The following is a 19,098-nucleotide window of genomic DNA, read 5'->3' on the forward strand; positions in this document are numbered from 1 at the left end:
CAGCTACTAGTGGGAATCGAACCGTGACCACTCCGCCCCGGAAGCATAATATGCTAACCACTAGCCCACAATGCTGGTTATATCCTTATTCAAAATAAGGAGGAACATTCTTAACTAGTTTCCAAAGACAATGGAGTCCATAGAACAAAGTTTAAATGCTTGAAAGCATAATATCCTAACCACTAGTGTCGTATACATTGTCTCGGAATTCAGTGTTTTGATTCGCAAAAATCTCATTGCTTGCTATTAATTAGCAAATTTACGTAATATTCATATAAATCTCGTAATTTGCGTTGGTTTCACATTTCAGGGAGATTGAAATGCGTCATTTGGGATTGTTCGAGTCGTAACAATGGCTGTCTGAATTATTTTTACCAATAAACGTTTCATTGTACATTTCAAATAACAAACACGTTATTTAACTTCAGACTTTCAACGGGGGGTGGAGTTTTTAGGACTTCAGTTGCTAATTTAAAAATTTATTCATATATTCATTTATAGTTTTGGACCATTGTGGCATTACAGAAAGAACCTAATTCGCCACAATGGTCTACATTTGAAAAAGAGAAGAACACAAAAATAAAATAGTAAACAAAAAAAGACAAAAGAAAAATATTCCATAAAAATGATCAAATAAAAGAATAAATAAAATCCTCAAATCCTATTCTTAGTTTCACATTGAATATAAAGTGAGTGTAATATATATTTAAACACTAGCTGAACCCGGCGTGCATTGCAATGCCAGAATAAGACATGCAATTCCCGTTCCCGTTCCTGTTCCCGTTCCTGTTCCCGTTCCTGTTCCCGTTCCTGTTCCCGTTGTGTTCCCGTTCCCGTTCCTGTTTCAAGTGATGGTTGGAACTCAACTCATGTCTCTTCAAAGCCGCATCGTCATAAACCAACTGGTAACGTGGTTACCAATGAAAACATTTCCTTGACTACACAATGGCGCTTCAAACTTTCGCGTCGGTAAAATCATAATTACGAATATTATTATTCAGAGGTTTTTTCACAGTAAGCTTCCCGGACACGCATACAACAAATCCTACAAGATCCATCGTAATCAGTTGAGTGGTTTATGAGTATATACGAGACAGACAGACAGACAAACAGACATTCAATTTTATATATATGTATATAGATTAGTTTGGACCATTGTGGCATTACAGGAAGGGCCAAATACGCCACAATGGCCTCCATAATAAAATAAGAAAGATATATAAAAATCATAATAATTCATAGATTAAAAATAAATAAAAGGTAAAAGCAGAAAAATTCTATAAAACAGAAGAAAAATAGTACCCACATAAAAATGTACATAAGAAAAAATGTTAGAAACGATCGACCTGGAGTCACAAAACAACGTCTGGCCAACAGCTACTAGTGGGAATCGAACCGTGACCACTCCGCTCGAAAGCATAACATGCTAACCACTAGTTTATGTTATGTTTAATATACAGTACACCCAGTGGTGTAGTCGGGCCAGGTCGGGGTTTGTCGCCGCCCTGGCACTTTGATTGATATGAAAATTGTTTTATGAGTAAAATTAAAGAATATTTTGGCTAAAATTATTAAAAATATTAATAGCACTTGAGACGAGAAGAATAAGAGGCGACTTAATCGAAACTTTAAAATAATAAATAATTATCATAAATGTCTTATTTCTAAACTGATTACGTTCAATGAAAACACTCATCTTAGAGGGCACACTCTCAGATTCCAAAAAGAAAAATCGAATAAATTGATCAGATATTCCTTTTTTTCAAACAGCGTGGTTAAAGTTTGAAATAATCTTCCCAAAAATGTAGTAAAATCTGGCAAACCATAATATTTTTAAAAACAAGCTAGAAGTCTTTCTTAAACTTGAAGATTTTTGCGATACTTCTTTTCCAGTATCTTTTCTATATATTTTTTTCTTTAAGTTATTACTATGTTACTCATTATTATGAAGGTTTTAGATGATATAAGAAAACACCCTAATTTCAACAAGAATATTTGTTAATTAGCATTTGATTTTTTATTATAAATATTTGAACTATCAATATTAAGATACATATTTTTTAAGTGATGAAAAAAGAGGGGAGGGGGGTCATAAAAATTAAACACCGCCCTGGTTCTTTTTTATTTAGCACTACACCACTGAATACACCTGGATTTAATTTTGTCGCCAGCAACATAACCTAACCACTGTGATGACTTTTTGAAGCCCCCCCCCCCTTCACATGTTAATGAAAGACGAAACATTTTACCATGTAACAATTCGATTGTGTAACGTTACGCGAGCACATAAATTACACAGCGTGTCCTATGAACTTATCTGCACAAAGACACACTCACAAATGGCCACAAGGCCTATCGATCATTCGAACACAGAACAAATACCTATTAGGGATACCTATGTACCTACATATATATATATATATATATATATATATATATATATATATATATATATATATATATATATATATATATATATATATATATACATACATATATACATATGTAGTGGGTGTGTACAAAGGCCCGTCTATAATAACAACTTAATTGGCGCCACTTCTCCCTTTGGGTCATAGCGGGGGTTTCGTGGTGACGTTGATCTCCTGCAAACAAGCCCGCCCACAAACAATACCGGTGGGACCAGCTGAGAGGGATGAGAGGGTGGAGAAAAAGAAGAAGAAGAGGAAGGTCGTACGACATCGTGTTCAAATAATCATTATTCGACCCATGTGCGCTTTTTTCAGTGGCCTGGAACAGGCTGTGTTTACGCGATGCGAAAGTCATTTTTTTTTGCAGCGTGCTGGTGGCAGCGAGCGAGCGAGGAAAGGTCCGTACACTTAAATTTAATTGAGTTTTCGTTTTGTTCTATTTTTTATTTATTTATTCTTGGTCCGTTTCGACCGTTCGAAGAGGATCATGAAGTGGATGAAAGCCTCGAGTTATGTTACGTCTATGTGAGACTGTTGTGTAGAGTTCTAGTTAGATAATAACAGAAAAAAATTATAATAATAGAAATGTCTTTACCAATGCTTTGCTTATGTCCATAATACGCGGCACGTCTCCATAACTACGCTATAACGCACGAATATAATCAGGGTCATCGTATATTCACTACAGAATTTAAAGTTTTATTTTGATATAGATTTGTTTACAATTTGAGGATATGGTGGTGTTGGGCGTTGGTGACCAAAATCGGTTGGCGGATTATTTTTATCCACTTTTTTTTGTATTTCTCTTTCCTTGTAATGTATAATTTCAACAAAAATATGTATAATAAGTCAGTAATAAAATATTTAGAAGTAACGTTCGATAAAAGAATGAGATGGGCACCTCATATTGAGGGAGCGAAATGCAAGGCGATGCGGGGTATATCCTCAATATATCCAATATTTAATCGCCATAGTTCTTTATCAACTCAAAATAAAATAAAATTATATCGCTTGCTCATATTACCATTATTAACCTATGCTTCACCTGTATGGAATAACGCCTCGAATACTAATCTTTCCAAGCTCCAAGTAATACAAAATAAATCCCTAAAAATAATTTATAATACACCCATATATACTAACTTGAAAAAACTGCATGTATATATAATATTCCGTATGTTACAGACATTACTAACAAACTAACCAGTAGATTCTATGACAGAATGACTAATAACCATACTAACACACTTGTGAAGAGTGTCGGTGATTACAACAAAATGTCTATACCCTTCAGGTATAACATACAGATTACCTAAACACAATCTGCTTTAAGTCATCGACTTAAGAGAGTCTTTAATTAATATTATGTATTAGATGTATTATGAACATTTATATGGATTGTAAATAGGTTTTTGAGCTCTTTTTCCTATTATGCTATAGATTAACATTAGAATAATAAAATACTATGATTACTAACCAAATTAAATTAAATTGTAAAATAGAAAATGATCAGTAGATCAGTAGCTATTAAAATAGATATAAGCTGTATTGTGAACATAATTTCGTAATAATTAAAAGCATTTAAAAATCAAAATCAAAATGTATTATATAAAATGAACGATGTTTATATTAATTAAACTTAAATAATTGGTTATTAATATAATTGAGTATTCGGCGCCACCGAGAGAAATTTTTTTACATTTATTTAAAAATAATTTTTACATTTCTCTGGTGCCACCCCTGAAATTGTATGTAGAATGTCTCTGACATGAAGCTAGAGGAGTTTAGCCCTTGAAAGACGGAGCGTCGAGATCAACCGAGTGTCCCGAACCAGGGTCGAGTAAGACCCCAGTATTTTTTAATCAAAATACAGCTTTTCTCAATACAAATGGGTTTAATATATACAATCTTATTAATCATTTTATACATCAACATAAAAAAGTTTTTGATTATTTTTGTATTAAAAAATAATGACAAGCGAACGCACATACATAGGTAAGGCCAACAGACGACTGCATGAATCAATAGCCACACGCCAAAAGCGACGAAAACAATAGCTTACTAAAATGTAGTCACTTTTTCTCGCATTGATTCATCGATCAAGAAGAATATGCAAGCGAACAGTCAAAAACATGACCTATCGCTGCCGCCTTTAAATCATACTTTGGAACGTAAAAATGTATAAATGTATTTTTTTACGATGTACCCCTTTTCTAAATCATATAAAATCTATTAAAATAAATTTCTTTTAATTCATTCTATGAATACAAGAAATATAGAGCTATATAGATTTGAAAACCACATAGTTATTACGAAAAACGTAAAAGTTGGGGCACTTGCATACCCCACTTCGGTGAGGGAGAGTTAAATGATTAAAATTTGCATCGGAATATTGTATCAGATCGGAGTGATAACAGCTAGCTATCCAAACGCGGCTTTCTACCGCCCGTTCACATTTCACTTAAGCAGCGCTAAAAGTAATTCTCATTTATCTATTTATATTTTTTCCTGTCATTTTTGGGAAAAATAGTGGTTAGTCAAGACAGGGCTATAAATATTAGAACCATGTTGATCTTCACACACCCTTCTCATTATTTTTCGAATTTACATATGAATGAATACATATGAATACATATGAATGAATACATATGAATGAATACATATGAATGAATACATATGAATAAAAAATTATTCGACATGGAGAAAAGAATACATAATCATATTCTAACTAAATTCAAAATGTGACAAACTCAAATTCAACCACTTTGAACAACACATGAGGCTATAAGGGAGAAGATTATTCTACTTTTACATGTAAAGAGAAAGTATACGCATATATGTACATATATGTATATATGTAAATTGTATGACAAAGAGGAAGTATATACATATACGTATGTACATGTATCTGTATACATATATATATATATAACAGAAGTAATAGAAGAATATATGTATAGGTATATATATATGTGCATATACATTGTATTATCACTATTTATATTTAATTAAAATGGATAGAATTCAGATTATTGAAAGTATAACTTTGGTCCTTTTGGAGCCAAAGTGCAGATTTTATTCTGCGGAGAATTTAAACTTCATAATCTTCATAGGCAAATCTCGGAACTAATTTATCGTTGAAAAGTTTAAATGTAAACTTGTGCGATTCATATTCGAGATTGTGAGCTATTTTCACCATTCTCGTGTCTCCGTTGGAGTATTTCGTTTTTTTTTAAACAAATAAGAAAATTTATGAGGCAATCTATGCCAGAAATTGCTGAAAAAACATGTTAAATTTATTATTATATATTTTTGCACCGATGTTTGTGTTTATATTAAAACTGAGTATTTTTAAGAACGTGTTAATAAATCTCATTTACGCACTACAGTATGTTTTCTGCATCCTTTTCAGGAGAATTTTTTTATGACCTCGCTAATTCATATAAAAATATTAATATTATGTAATCTTACTGTAAACTATATTTAATATACATATGTATATGTACATAGACTTAGTTTTATTATTTATTAAAAATTTTTATTCTTTAGATTAAAATTTGCTATTATTTTATGTTCTTTGACAACGAACACCGAGATTTTTCAAAACCGTCTATAGTTAAAGGATTTTGGGTTTAAAATTTGGTGTTACTAAATTGATAACAGCAGATTTATATAGCAGAAAAATAAACAAACAAACTCATTAAAATGTATATTTTAAATACATACATATATATATATATATATATATATATATATATATATATATATATATATATATATATATATATATATATATATAAATATATATATATATATATATATATATATATATATATATATATATATATATATATATATATATATATATATGTGTATATATATATGTATGTACCTAGTATATATATGTGTATATATACTAGGAAGGCCTAGTATATATACACATATATATACTATATGTGTATATATATGTGTATAATACATCTATGGATAACTTTTGTCAAATTTTTGATAAACCTACATTGTCGGAGCATTTTTTTAATATAAATCGTCAAATTTAGAAACGCCTAGAAACTCGAAATTTGCGACATATGTATTTATGGACAAATTTGCAGCAATTTTATACGAATCAGCAAAATTCAAGATGTTGAAAACTCTAAAATTGCGAGCAATAAGTAAAGGTTGCTAATTTGTTGGAACCGTTTCAATGAAAATCAGGTAAACTGGAGTCAGAAACTAATGTCTGGCCAGCAACAACCAGTAGTACTCGAACCCGTGATCGCTATGTTTGAAAGCATATATGCTAAGGTTATATATATTTTATATTTATATGTATTTTCTACTCGTGGCCTGGTGTACGTATTCGTGTACAAATCAATTGACAGATCATGTATGAGCATTGTCGATGTGACGAATGTATATAAATGCATATTATACTACAACCCGCTAATTGTATACCATATGAAGACAGTCTACGAGCGATAAGTCGTCTCGATAAATCGAACAGCAAGTTGAAAGACGGATCACATCGTTTGTGCCAAAATTTACAAACGGCAATGTTACGATCGTTCGATTGATCAATTTGAATCGTTGCCAAAAATTAATATCATATTATGTTTTCGTTAAACGAACTTAATATACAGTTTTATTTTCGCACTTTCCCGCCCCTCGTAAGCGCTTAAAAAGCGTCTCAGTTTGCGTACGCATATTTTTGGCACGAGATTAGCATAGTAATGTCTCCGAGGATTATACACACCAAACAAGACACACGCATAACTGAACATGGGGGTTGCGTGTGGTCGTTTTTATTTTTTATTCTTTTTTGCATCCCTTAAAGTCTACACACCGCTCGCCCACGATTTTTCGCAACCTCTCTCGAGTTCATTGTTGTTTTGTGTGTGTGTGTGTTTTTTTTCAACAAATAAAGGCAGCACAAAAAATATCCCCTTCCCATTTTTTCTCTCTGTTTATCTGCTCAGTGATATCATTCAGTAAAAAGTGGCATATTTTCTAGACCGCAAAACAAACGGTGAAAATACGGAATAAATTATTCAGTGGAACGTCGTATTTTTAGACAGCTTAAATACGATCGCTTTTCGAAGGGCGGGGGTTGAAAATCGATTGCACTTTAAGGGTGGGTCAGGTTTATTTTGTTTATTTATTTTTTATACGTTTCGGAAATATGTACATACGTACGTATGTCATATACGTAAGTACGTTTCGGACATACATACAAATGTACGTTCAGTATAAAGTTGCGTTCAAATTACGGTAACACATGGCGCACATTATGTTTCCGCGTTTCCATGAATGCTTTGTATTTCCCTGAGCACCTCATATATCTGTGAGCATGTTGTGTCTCTGTTCGCAATATGAAAGAAAGCTTGTGTCTCCGTACGCACTTCATATCTCTGTGAGCGTCTTGTGTCTCTATGTTCTGCAGATAAAATAAGGCTTGTGTCTCAGTGGGCGCATCGTGTCTCCGTGAATACTTTGTGTCTCCGTAAACGCCTCATATCTTGGTGAACATATTGTGTCTCTATGTTCTGCAGATAAAAGAATGCTTGTGTCTCAGTAAGCGCATCGTGTCTCGGTTAGCATATTGTGTCTCTATGTTCTGAATATTAAATAAAGCTTGTGTTTTCGTATGCGCCTCATGTCTCTGTGACCGTCTTGTGTCTCTATGTTCTGCAGATAAAATAAGGCTTGTGTCTCAGTGGGCGCATCGTGTCTCCGTGAATACTTTGTGTCTCCGCAAACGCCTCATATCTTGGTAAGCATATTGTGTCTCTATGTTCTGCAGATAAAAGAATGCTTGTGTCTCGGTTAGCGCATCGTGTCTTAGTAAGTACGTGCCTCTGAGAGCGTCTTGTGTTCCTATGTTCTGCAGATGAATGTAAGCACCTCTTGTCTGAAACCGTCGTGCATTTCTATGTTCTGCAGATGAAAAAAAGCTTGTGTCTCCATGAATGATTTGTATATACGCAAGCGTCTTGATTTGCGTAATGAATTGTATATAAGTGAGATCGTCTCATGTCCCTATGTTCTGCAGATGAATGCTTTGTGTCTCCGTAAGCGCATTGTGTCTCTGAAACCGTCGTGCGTTTCTATGTTCTGCAGATGAAAAAAAGCTTGTGTCTCCATGAATGATTTGTATATACGTAAGCGTCTCATATCTCTGAGATCGTCTTGTGCTCCTATGTTCTGCAGATGAATTTAAGATTGTCTCTCCGTGCACACATCGTGTCTCAGTAAGCACCTCATTTTTATGTTCTGCTTGTGTTTCCATAAGCGTCTCATGTCTCCGAGAGCACATTGTGTCTCTATGTTTTGCAGATGAATTAAAGCTGGTGTCTCAGTGTGCGCATCGTATCTCCGGAATGCTATGTCTCCGTTAGCATCTCATGTCTCTGACGGCGTCTTGGGTCCCTATGTTCTACAGATGAAGAAAGGTTTGTGTTTCCGTGCGTGCCTTGTATATATTTGCTAGTTTGGTCGTCGTAACAAAATACTCGCACTTTATTTATAAGTGCCTCGAGTCTCCGTGACTGTCTTGTATCTCCGTGCGCTCCTTGTATTGACACATTCCGCAGGCTTTATAACGCTTGTGTCTCCGTGCACGTTTCGTGTTTGTTTACAATTCTGCTCGTGGAGACACAATGCGCATGGAGACACATACTGTGTCTTCGTGCATGTCTTGTCTCTTCGCGTGTCCTAATTTGGACGCGGCTTAATGTGAGACCGGTTTCGGCTTTCGGCCGGTCGCAAATCACCGGTGGAAAAATCGTCGATTGTAAATCTTTTTTTACGAGACCGGTAGCCGTCGCTTTTCCGATTGAGTGGGCAGTGATGGAGGGAAAAGAATGGGGGTGGGAAAGCCAACTTAATAATGGATACATCTGTGTGGAAATAAACGTCCCATATTCGAAAGCTCGACAGGTTTTAACCTTTCAAAGTCAGTTGTTGTCGATTTCGTATTACGATAGTGCGGATGAAAAATCAACGAATCAATGTTTTTTGGTCATATATTATTTTATATATTGTGTTTTTGATATAAAATATATGTAAATATGCACATACTTTTACTTGCCTACAGAGAAACTTTATACAATATTCAAAAACGATTCAAGGCGAAGGTTCGTAAGATCGGACTTGGGATAAGGTACTGAATGGAACACGTAACATCTATGAAGAGAAAGCAATGACTTTACTGCTATTTGATAGTCATCTTTTAGCAAAACCGCAACTCAATATTGCTTTCACCATTTTGAATCTGTTTTTCAGGAAGAACGCTTCTATGTATTGTAAATTTTACTCCTAATAATAGTATATTTAAAAGCTATTTTATTTTTTCATTCATATAAAATCTTTTCATACAGTTGTAATCAAAAACAACTTGAGCGTTTTAACAACGAGCTTACAGTTTGTGAAATTTATTAATTTATACATATTACATTATAGATTAGCCATATGTATGTATATTTTATATGACAAAAACAAATTGTTCAACTGTTATATGTATAATCGTTCAGAAGCTTTTAAATTAAATAATCAGTAACGAAATACAAATTCGGTCAGTTCATTTATTGAATACATAAAATTAAAAACCACTCGCGTGTTTTTGGTTTCAATGAATCCTTTTATTATGCGTAATAGAACAATACATTATAATTTCATATGTCAAATTAAGAACTACATAAATGTCAAAATAAACTGGCCATTTAATTAAAGGACTGACTGTTAAATAATTATCAATCGAAATATATAACAGACCATCATATATATATATATATATATATATATATATATATATATATATATATATAATAGCGCTATTATGTGTGTGTGTGTGTGTCTGCGATAACATTCGCCGTAGTATAAAAGTCGTTTCAATTAGACATATGTGCTGTCAGCAAAATGTACGAATATAATAACGAATCAAGAAAAATACCTGTATATATGTACATATGTATACTGTTTGCAACCAATATTACCTCTAGTAAAATAGTCTCACGAGCAATAAGTGCCATCTATTGAAAATTAATTTAATTAATTAATTAATTTTTGATATTGTAATTTTTGGTATTTGATATTGTTTATATGTAGGTAGTTTTTACTTATAATACACCCGATTAAATTTTCATCGGGTCTATCACAATCACTATATTCCAGGTCTGATACTGTGAGTTGGCGCGTTCTCATACTGAAAGAGACGGAGCTTTTTATTATTATTGAAAGCAGTATGACAGCATGCTATACACCTATTTACATACACTATATATGTAATAGAACTTGCTTACGTCACGACATATAAAAAATACATAACGGTAATTTGCTTTTGCGAGATTTCGAATCATTTATTTTTTTCACATTAAACAACTATCAATAAATATTAAATTAATTATATTTAAACATATTGGACAAAAATACAACCGCGATGCGAGTCGAACACATGACCGACATATTTCTTTTAATTTTTTTTATTGAATAACTTAATATGCGATGATATTTCATCCCATGCGATGATATTTCATCCCATGCGATGATATTTCATCGGGCTTTTAATATTTCTAAGTGATAGACGTGACAGAATTGATGTCGTATTACAATTATTGCGATGTCATATAACTTTATTTTAAATCCTGCATCAATTCAATTTCCGAAACCATCCGTTGAAATATCAATGGGCACAACACTAGTTTATTATAATTTTGCAACTGTTAACTTTCCAGTTTATTATATAACGATTTATTATAACATTTTAAGATTCCAGCCAATTAAATACGACCCGTTCCAAATTAAAAAGATAGTTTTGCTGAAGAGAGTAGTAAAAATGTGTTTACTTTATAATTAGATTTTGAATTAGCATATGAACCATATTTTAGGTCAAAAGGTTAATATGGTAATGCACCTTAACCCTTCGCATATTACGTTGAGATATTTCGCAAATTCTCCGAAAATACCTTTTGATGTTAGCCCTTTGATACAAAATCAGTTTGTAGTTTGCATACATCTATTTAACATATCGTACTTTTTATATGTGAATATTTTGCTTTATGTACGACGAATACATAATATAAAAATCAACCTTGAAATTTCACTGTTTTGTACTCGATGTTTATCACTGATCGAATTTTCATCATTTTTTTTTCAATGTCTGTGGTTGGGGTGTTTATATTATATTTGAAACGCGAACAGCGCCATTTTCTATTTTCCTCAACCTGCATAACTTTACGATTATTCAATTACTATAACTTTTGATTGATTAATTGATGTTCGAAATCATAAGTGCTCGTATCGATTTTACTAGTATGATTATAATTCTGAGTTGAAGTCGTATTATGTAGTTCGAGGTCAAGGTTCGAATATCGTTAGTGGAAAATTGTCGCCGGATAACACGACCCTCACCCCTGCGGATAATATCGACAAGAAGTTATTGATAAATGAACCGAATTATTACATTAATAATATTTTCACCGTTAATGTGTACGTGTAAACGTGTAGCTCACTTTGCGGCACTAAAAGAAACAGTAAATGTCACGCAAATACATATTACACTTTAGTATCCCTACGAGATGACCGGAAAATGAATATGCGGAAGTACGCACTATATTTTTTTTTATTATCTCGCACGTTTTTATCTTTTCGATAACCTTGGCCCACTTGGAAAGTTTTACTATATATTAGAGGGAAAATGTGTGCGAATTTCGCGACGTGAACTCTGAGTTAACATCTATTATATGTGTTATATTATACATATGTATACGGAGTCCTTTTTTTTTAGCAATCCACCTGTCGATCCAAAGCTAGTTATTCAAGTGTAATATTTACATTTACTCGAGTGTGGCCATTGAACGATTTTGCTGTGGCCATGAACCCATGATAAGAATGGGAATTGACTATACATATACATACATACGGGTACATACCTTGAGGATTAATCTTGAAGTTGGGAAAATATATGAGTTGACTCTTCATCAATGACCATTCATCAAAGGGCCCGGTCATCAAATGCCTGTTCATTAAAAGGACAGTTAATCAAAGATAATGTAATATGTACATGTTAGTGCTAAGATGTCAATTGTTGCGTAGTTGACGTTACAATTCGTGAATTGTTGATGAACAGTATCTTTAATAGATACTTGTTGAATAACATTCGTATATGCAGTGGCTTAGACAGAAATTTCGTTGTAGGTAGGAAGGAGGGTAGGTTTTGAATAGGGAAAATATTAACAATGTACGTTCATTTATAAATTTACAAGATTTATAAATAAAGGTTAATACTTTATTTATTAAAATTTCTATGTTTATTAAATTTGTATTTATTAACTTAAATTTCTGTTAATTAATTAGAAATTCTATTTATTTATTTATCGAAATATCTATTTATTTATTAAAACTTCTATTTATTTATTTAAATTTGTATTTGTTTACTTAAATTTCTATTAATTAAATAGAAATTCTATTTATTTATCAAAATATCTATTTACTTATTAAATTTCTATTTATTTATTTTAAATCCTATTTATGTATTTAAAATTATTCTTATTTATTAAAACTTCTATTTATTTAATTAAATTTGTATTTATTAACTTAAATTTCTATTAATTTATTAAAAATTCTATTTATTTATTTAAATTTCTATTTATTTATTTAAATTTCTGTTTATTTATTTAAATTTGTATTTATCTATTTAAATTTGTATTTATTTCCTTAATATTCTATTAATTTATTAAAAATTCTATTTATTTATTAAAATTTCTATTTATTTATTTTAAATTCTATTTATTTCTTTTGAATTATATATGTATATTATATATTAATTTAAACTTCTGTTTAATTATTTAAAGTTTTATTTTTTACTAACTTTCTACTTATTTATTTAAATTTGTATTTATTTACTTAAATTTCTCTTAATTTTTAAAAAATTTAATTTATTTTTAAAAAATTTAATTTATTTTTAAAAAATTCTATATATTTATCAAAATTACTATTTATTAATCAAAATTTCTATTTATTTATTTATTTAAACTTCTATTTATTTATTTATTTCATATTATATAAAAATTTACAAGCTACAAGTATATTCCAATTAAAAAATGAAGTAAAAAAAAAGTTTAAATAGAAAAACAAAAAAAATCTAGTTACAGTTGTAAATTTCTTTTAGCGTAGAATTATGCCGATTAGTTGACTTGATGATTTACAGTTAATCCGTCGAATCACGTCAAATGATGACAAAAATATATGGAATTTCATATCTTTTAAGTCTTGTAACAAATAAATCAGCTGTTATTTATCAAAGACAGTGTACAAAACACAGACGAAATAAACACCGTTTGTAAGAACGCAAAAATCCAAAGCTACTTGCAGTTCCACGTGTGAACACACCGAGTAAATTCACCAGCAAATATGAACACACATATACGTCTGTTCATACCTAGTCAGCACGTACCGACTTCAGCAGGTATCCGGCCGTACGAAAAGTATTCTTTAGTATTTTGTATGGGTATATTCATACCAACCGTCACGTTTACGCCACGGCAGGCTTACAGCAGTACCCGACATTTCCTGTTCATACCTTACAGCAACATCCGTCAACGTATCGTATCCGTGTTTTTGGCCATCGTGGAAATATACACGCGAATTACGTGCCATGAGTCTGCCGCTTTGCTTTTTTAAACCAATTATCGATAGTGATAGCACAAGCTCCTTATACAGTGTCCAAAACTCTCCTTCGGTTTTTCTATTTTTTAGCATGGGATGCACATCAAAACGCCTCCGTGCTTTTTTATTGCCTTCTTGAGCTTCTTCTTCCAACAACAGCGCGATTATACATAATTTTTCGTTCGATAAACGGCGAAACATTTTTGCTGACTTGTATTCTGACGCGGAGCTACGAATGCACGTGTATGCATTCATATTGCAAGTACTCGACAATACGACGTAATCAATATTGCGCCGTATCGTCATGGCCTCTAATGTATAAGTAAGCCGATTTTGCCTTGCACTCGGCCAAATTGCTGTAAACATGACGTGACCGCGACGTGTAGGTAGATATGAATAGAAATGTAATAAAATGACATATTTTAAACGGAGTCGTGCAGTGCTGAAGCCGTGCAGTGCTGTTAAGTATGAACAGACCTTAGAACAGCACACAGCCATTACGAAACATGGCAAAATTTCATAAGCGCATATTCTATATGGTACCGATCGGAATAAACCAATTTAAACTGAGGTGACCCCAATATGGATTATATTTAAAATTAGAATTGAAATCAACCACGTACGAAGCTCAATTCGAAAAACTCCATCACAGTAATCGGATTTGAATATTGCTACCAGTATGCATCATGGACTTGCTCCAGGCACGGCTGCTCAAAGCAGTAGGTACATAACATACGACACGTGCGAAAATCAATACTTGTTACGGGCACAAATATGCTTAATATTATATTAACGAACGCTCACCATATATAATATGTATACGCGAACGTACTTTGATACGAGTTTTGTTATTGGAAATGTTCATCAAAAGTTCTATGAATGATTATAATGATGCACTCTCCAATGCATCGGCCAAACGAACACCGCTTGTTCGCAAGCGAATGAATGGTTCGCAAATTGGACACTTCCATTCGTGCGCTTATCAGATATGTATAGCCGAGCTCTTAGTTTGTACGCTTGTTTGATTCGATTTCGCTTCGTGACATGTTTCGTTCGCTTCTTGACATAATTACAATATCAAAAAATTCATAAATAAAAAATATAGAGTGAAAAAAGGAAAAGTTATAGGCGTTTAAACAATGAAAAGGGAAAAAAACGATCGGAACAGTGTAGATAAATACGGCAACTTTTTAATAGACGTCGCCGAGAACGATAATGGAATATTTTCAAACGTGTCTATTACGATTATTTTTCACCATCGTAATGGCGGATTTGATTCCTAGATAATATTGATGACCAAACCGAGCAAAATGGAAAAGTTTCAAAACGATCGGATCAAAACCCAAATTTCGTCAGACGAAAAAATCGAAAGCGAACTAAGAGGCTAGTAATAATAAAAACATATGTGTTTGCGTTAAACGGCAAAATATAAAACTTTAATTTTGAAATTGTGACCCAACAATTTTTGAATGGAATGAATGGTGTGTGTGTGTGTGCGTGCGTGTGAGGCTACACACGGTATAAATGAAACTTTGCAGTTGTTTGAGTTATAATAGAAAATAATAGACTAGTGGAAAATATATATAAATATAAAATATCATATATACCTACAAATATAATATAGTTATTCTGTCTGTGTGTATGTCTGTATGTCTGATATAACGCTCGCCGTACTATAATAGTCGTGTCCATTCGACATACATATGTATGTACGTCACAGCTGATCCACTGCCAAAACGTACATATATACGAATACAATAAAAAAATAAATAAAAACTTCTATATATACTATATGCTACCAATGTTTGCTCTTGGCAGAGAATCTACCGCCATCTATTGAAAATTTGTTTATTTAATTAATTTTTCTATTGGTGTTTTATATTGCTTACATCAAATAGGTAGGTAGTTTTTACCATTTTTTTCATATTAAACAATTAAATATAAATATTAAATTAAATATATTTAAAAGGTATTTAAAAATAATTCGATCGCGTGTGGATCGAACCATCACATTTCTTTTAATTTATTTTTTATTTAATAACTTAATATGTCAACACACATGCGATGATATGTCATCGGATACAACACTAGTACATATATACCTTCATATATATATATAAATAACCAACAGCGAAGACTAGTGGTTAGCATTCAAGCATAGACATTCTAGCCACGGGTTCAATTCCCACTGGTTTCTGCTGTTCAGACCTTGGATCTATGACTCCAGGTCAATCGTTTCCTATCAAAGTTTGCCAATTTATCTGATTTTCATTGAACATTTCCAACAAATTGGCAACCTGACCCATTTTCTCGGAAATCTCCAGTTTTCAGCAATCAGTTATTAAATGATATTATATAATCTATTATTAATTTAAAAAAAATATATCTGAAACTGTTTGTGTGATTCTATTACTTAAAGGTGCCGGTTTTTATAGAAATATATTTCTTTCGGCTTAAAACCTACCTCAAAACATTCCATATAGGGTGTTTTTATTTTTCCAACGACCGGGATACGGTAATTCTATTTAGTACGGTGCTTTTGAGTTTAAATATTAACATTTGAAGATTTAATCAGCGACTCGTTGTAGAGATGACTCTGATTAAAACTAAACTTCGGCACTGAACGTGGGTATATAACATATACATACATATATGTATGTACATACATACATATGTATAATAAGACACGCTCTCGCTAAAATCGCAATATCGTATAGAACTTTGATACGATTTTACGACCACTTTCAGCTTGTGTACTGTCGAAAGTAACTTTAGTACATATACATATTATGTCATTTTATATTCACGTTTTATGTACATACATATTTTTTTTAATATACATTAGCTTGTCCCAGAAATGAACTTATTGGTATAAGATCTCTGAATTTTTATGAAATTATATAAAAACTGCATGTATGTATATGTATACATATGTAGAGATTTTCTAATTTTTCATAGGAAAAGTTTTAGTTTCATAAAAAAAACCACAATTCAGCTCACTGGTTAAGCGATTGTTTAACCAGTAGTATTGACTAGTGGTTATTATATAATCACAATCCTTTCGAACAAAGTGGTCACGGGTTCGATTCCCACTGGTTGCTGCTGGCCAGAATCACCCAGAACTTGCCAACGGTCATAAACGTATTCGTTATCATAGAGAAAATGGAACAATATTCCAACCAAGATTTTAGCCCAGAATGTCTCTACTGTTTAATTTTTTATTCAATCAATCATATACACAATCATCAAAGCCAGCAGTATGGCTTAATGGTAGCGTGTATGTTTAGCACCAAGTGATCAGTGGGTTCGATTCACCATACTGCTGGTTAGATTTGGGGGTATTTGTGACTCCAAATCGATCGTTTCTTATCAGAGTTTGCCAATTTTATCTGATCATTGTTGAAACGGTTCCTCAAAATTGGCAAAAAATCATCTTTACTGTTGTCACAAATCTTCTGTATTTATTGTGTGTATAATTTGTAAAAAATTTGTTCAAAAACTAAATCCATAGATGTCTCAATGGATTAATTCTGTAATTAATTAATTAATTAATTGTTATTTCGTGTTTTTCAGCTTCTGGAAATACAGTGATGTATGTTATAGTAAAATGCTGCATTGTTTGTAATTAATTGTCCAGGAAGGCGCATTGGGGTCTTCCTGTCAAGCCTTCCTGGTATATATCTAAGTAAAATAAAAATAAAATATGTATAAGCTTGCCATTTGTAATTATGTAATGCATATCTGTTTATCTATGTAGATACGTTTTATAGTGTGTTTGGATATGGACACAGTTTGCCATAGGAACCAATTCAAAATCAAATACCGAAAAGTCATTGAATCTTTCCACACAAGTTTGAAAGTCGTGTGTTGATTATATTGATTTTTTCATCAGCTGTCAATTTGTCAGTTTGGTAGATGAGCTGTGTTGCCATGTTCGTCGGCTCGGTCACGCCAGGTCACCGTGACCTGTTAGCTGTGGTGTTGCGGATGTGCCAAATTAAGATGGCAAAGACTCGTCAAATCGACACCGTTTTGGTAGAAACTCGACAAACTATCGTCCAGAGCTGACCTCAATAACGTATGCGACTCGAATAAAAATAACGAAAAAGATTACCCGTCATGTTTGATATGTAGAGCTGTGTTTTAACGTACGCTCTAAGAGCTTAGAATTTTGTGCGGAAATGGAAATGTCAGGAATGCTGTTTTATAAAGATTCATTTCCTTGAGGTTTTGCTCTGTGAACATCATTGAAACTGACAGTAGTTTAATTTATTATGGTTATTTACGCAACACTTAGGGTCGGGCCGCACCGTGCAACTTTGTCGGCCGACTTGTTGCGCGACACGAAAAAATGTATGGAAATGTGTGCGACAAACAAGTTGAGGGGTGTGGCATGTCCCATTTACCTGCATGCATTGGTCTGGTCGCCCTCAACCAAGTTGCTCGCAAGTAGCACGGTGCGGCCCAGCCCTTAGGGTTTCTGGACTGGACTTGAGCCGGACTCGACCCGGCCGGATAATGACTTAAAATCCGGATTCGGGATCCGGGCTTCAAAACCCGCCGGATCCGGGTATTTAAAATTTCGAGTATTAACGTTAATATTAAATTTTTTTGATTTTTAAATGCTTTTTATTATTACTAAATTATGTTCACAATACATCTTATATATATTTTAATAGCCACTGATCTACTGTTCATTTTCTGTTTTACAATTTTAATTTAATTTTGTTAGTAATCATAGTATTATATTATTATAATGTTAATGTGCAGCTTAATAATAGGGAAAAGAGCTCAAAACCTATTTACACTTCTTAAAAATGCTCATAATATATCTAATACATAATATTAATTAAAGACTCTCTAAAGTCGATGACCTAAAGCAGATTGTGTTTAGGTAATCTGTGATAATACCTGAAGGGTATAGACATTTTGTTGTACTCACCGACTCTTCACAGGTGTGTTAGTATGGTTATTAGTGATTCTGTCATATAATCTACTGGTTAGTTTG

This window comes from Arctopsyche grandis, chromosome 10, assembly GCF_051622035.1.
Source record: "Arctopsyche grandis isolate Sample6627 chromosome 10, ASM5162203v2, whole genome shotgun sequence".
NCBI lineage: Eukaryota > Metazoa > Arthropoda > Insecta > Trichoptera > Hydropsychidae > Arctopsyche > Arctopsyche grandis.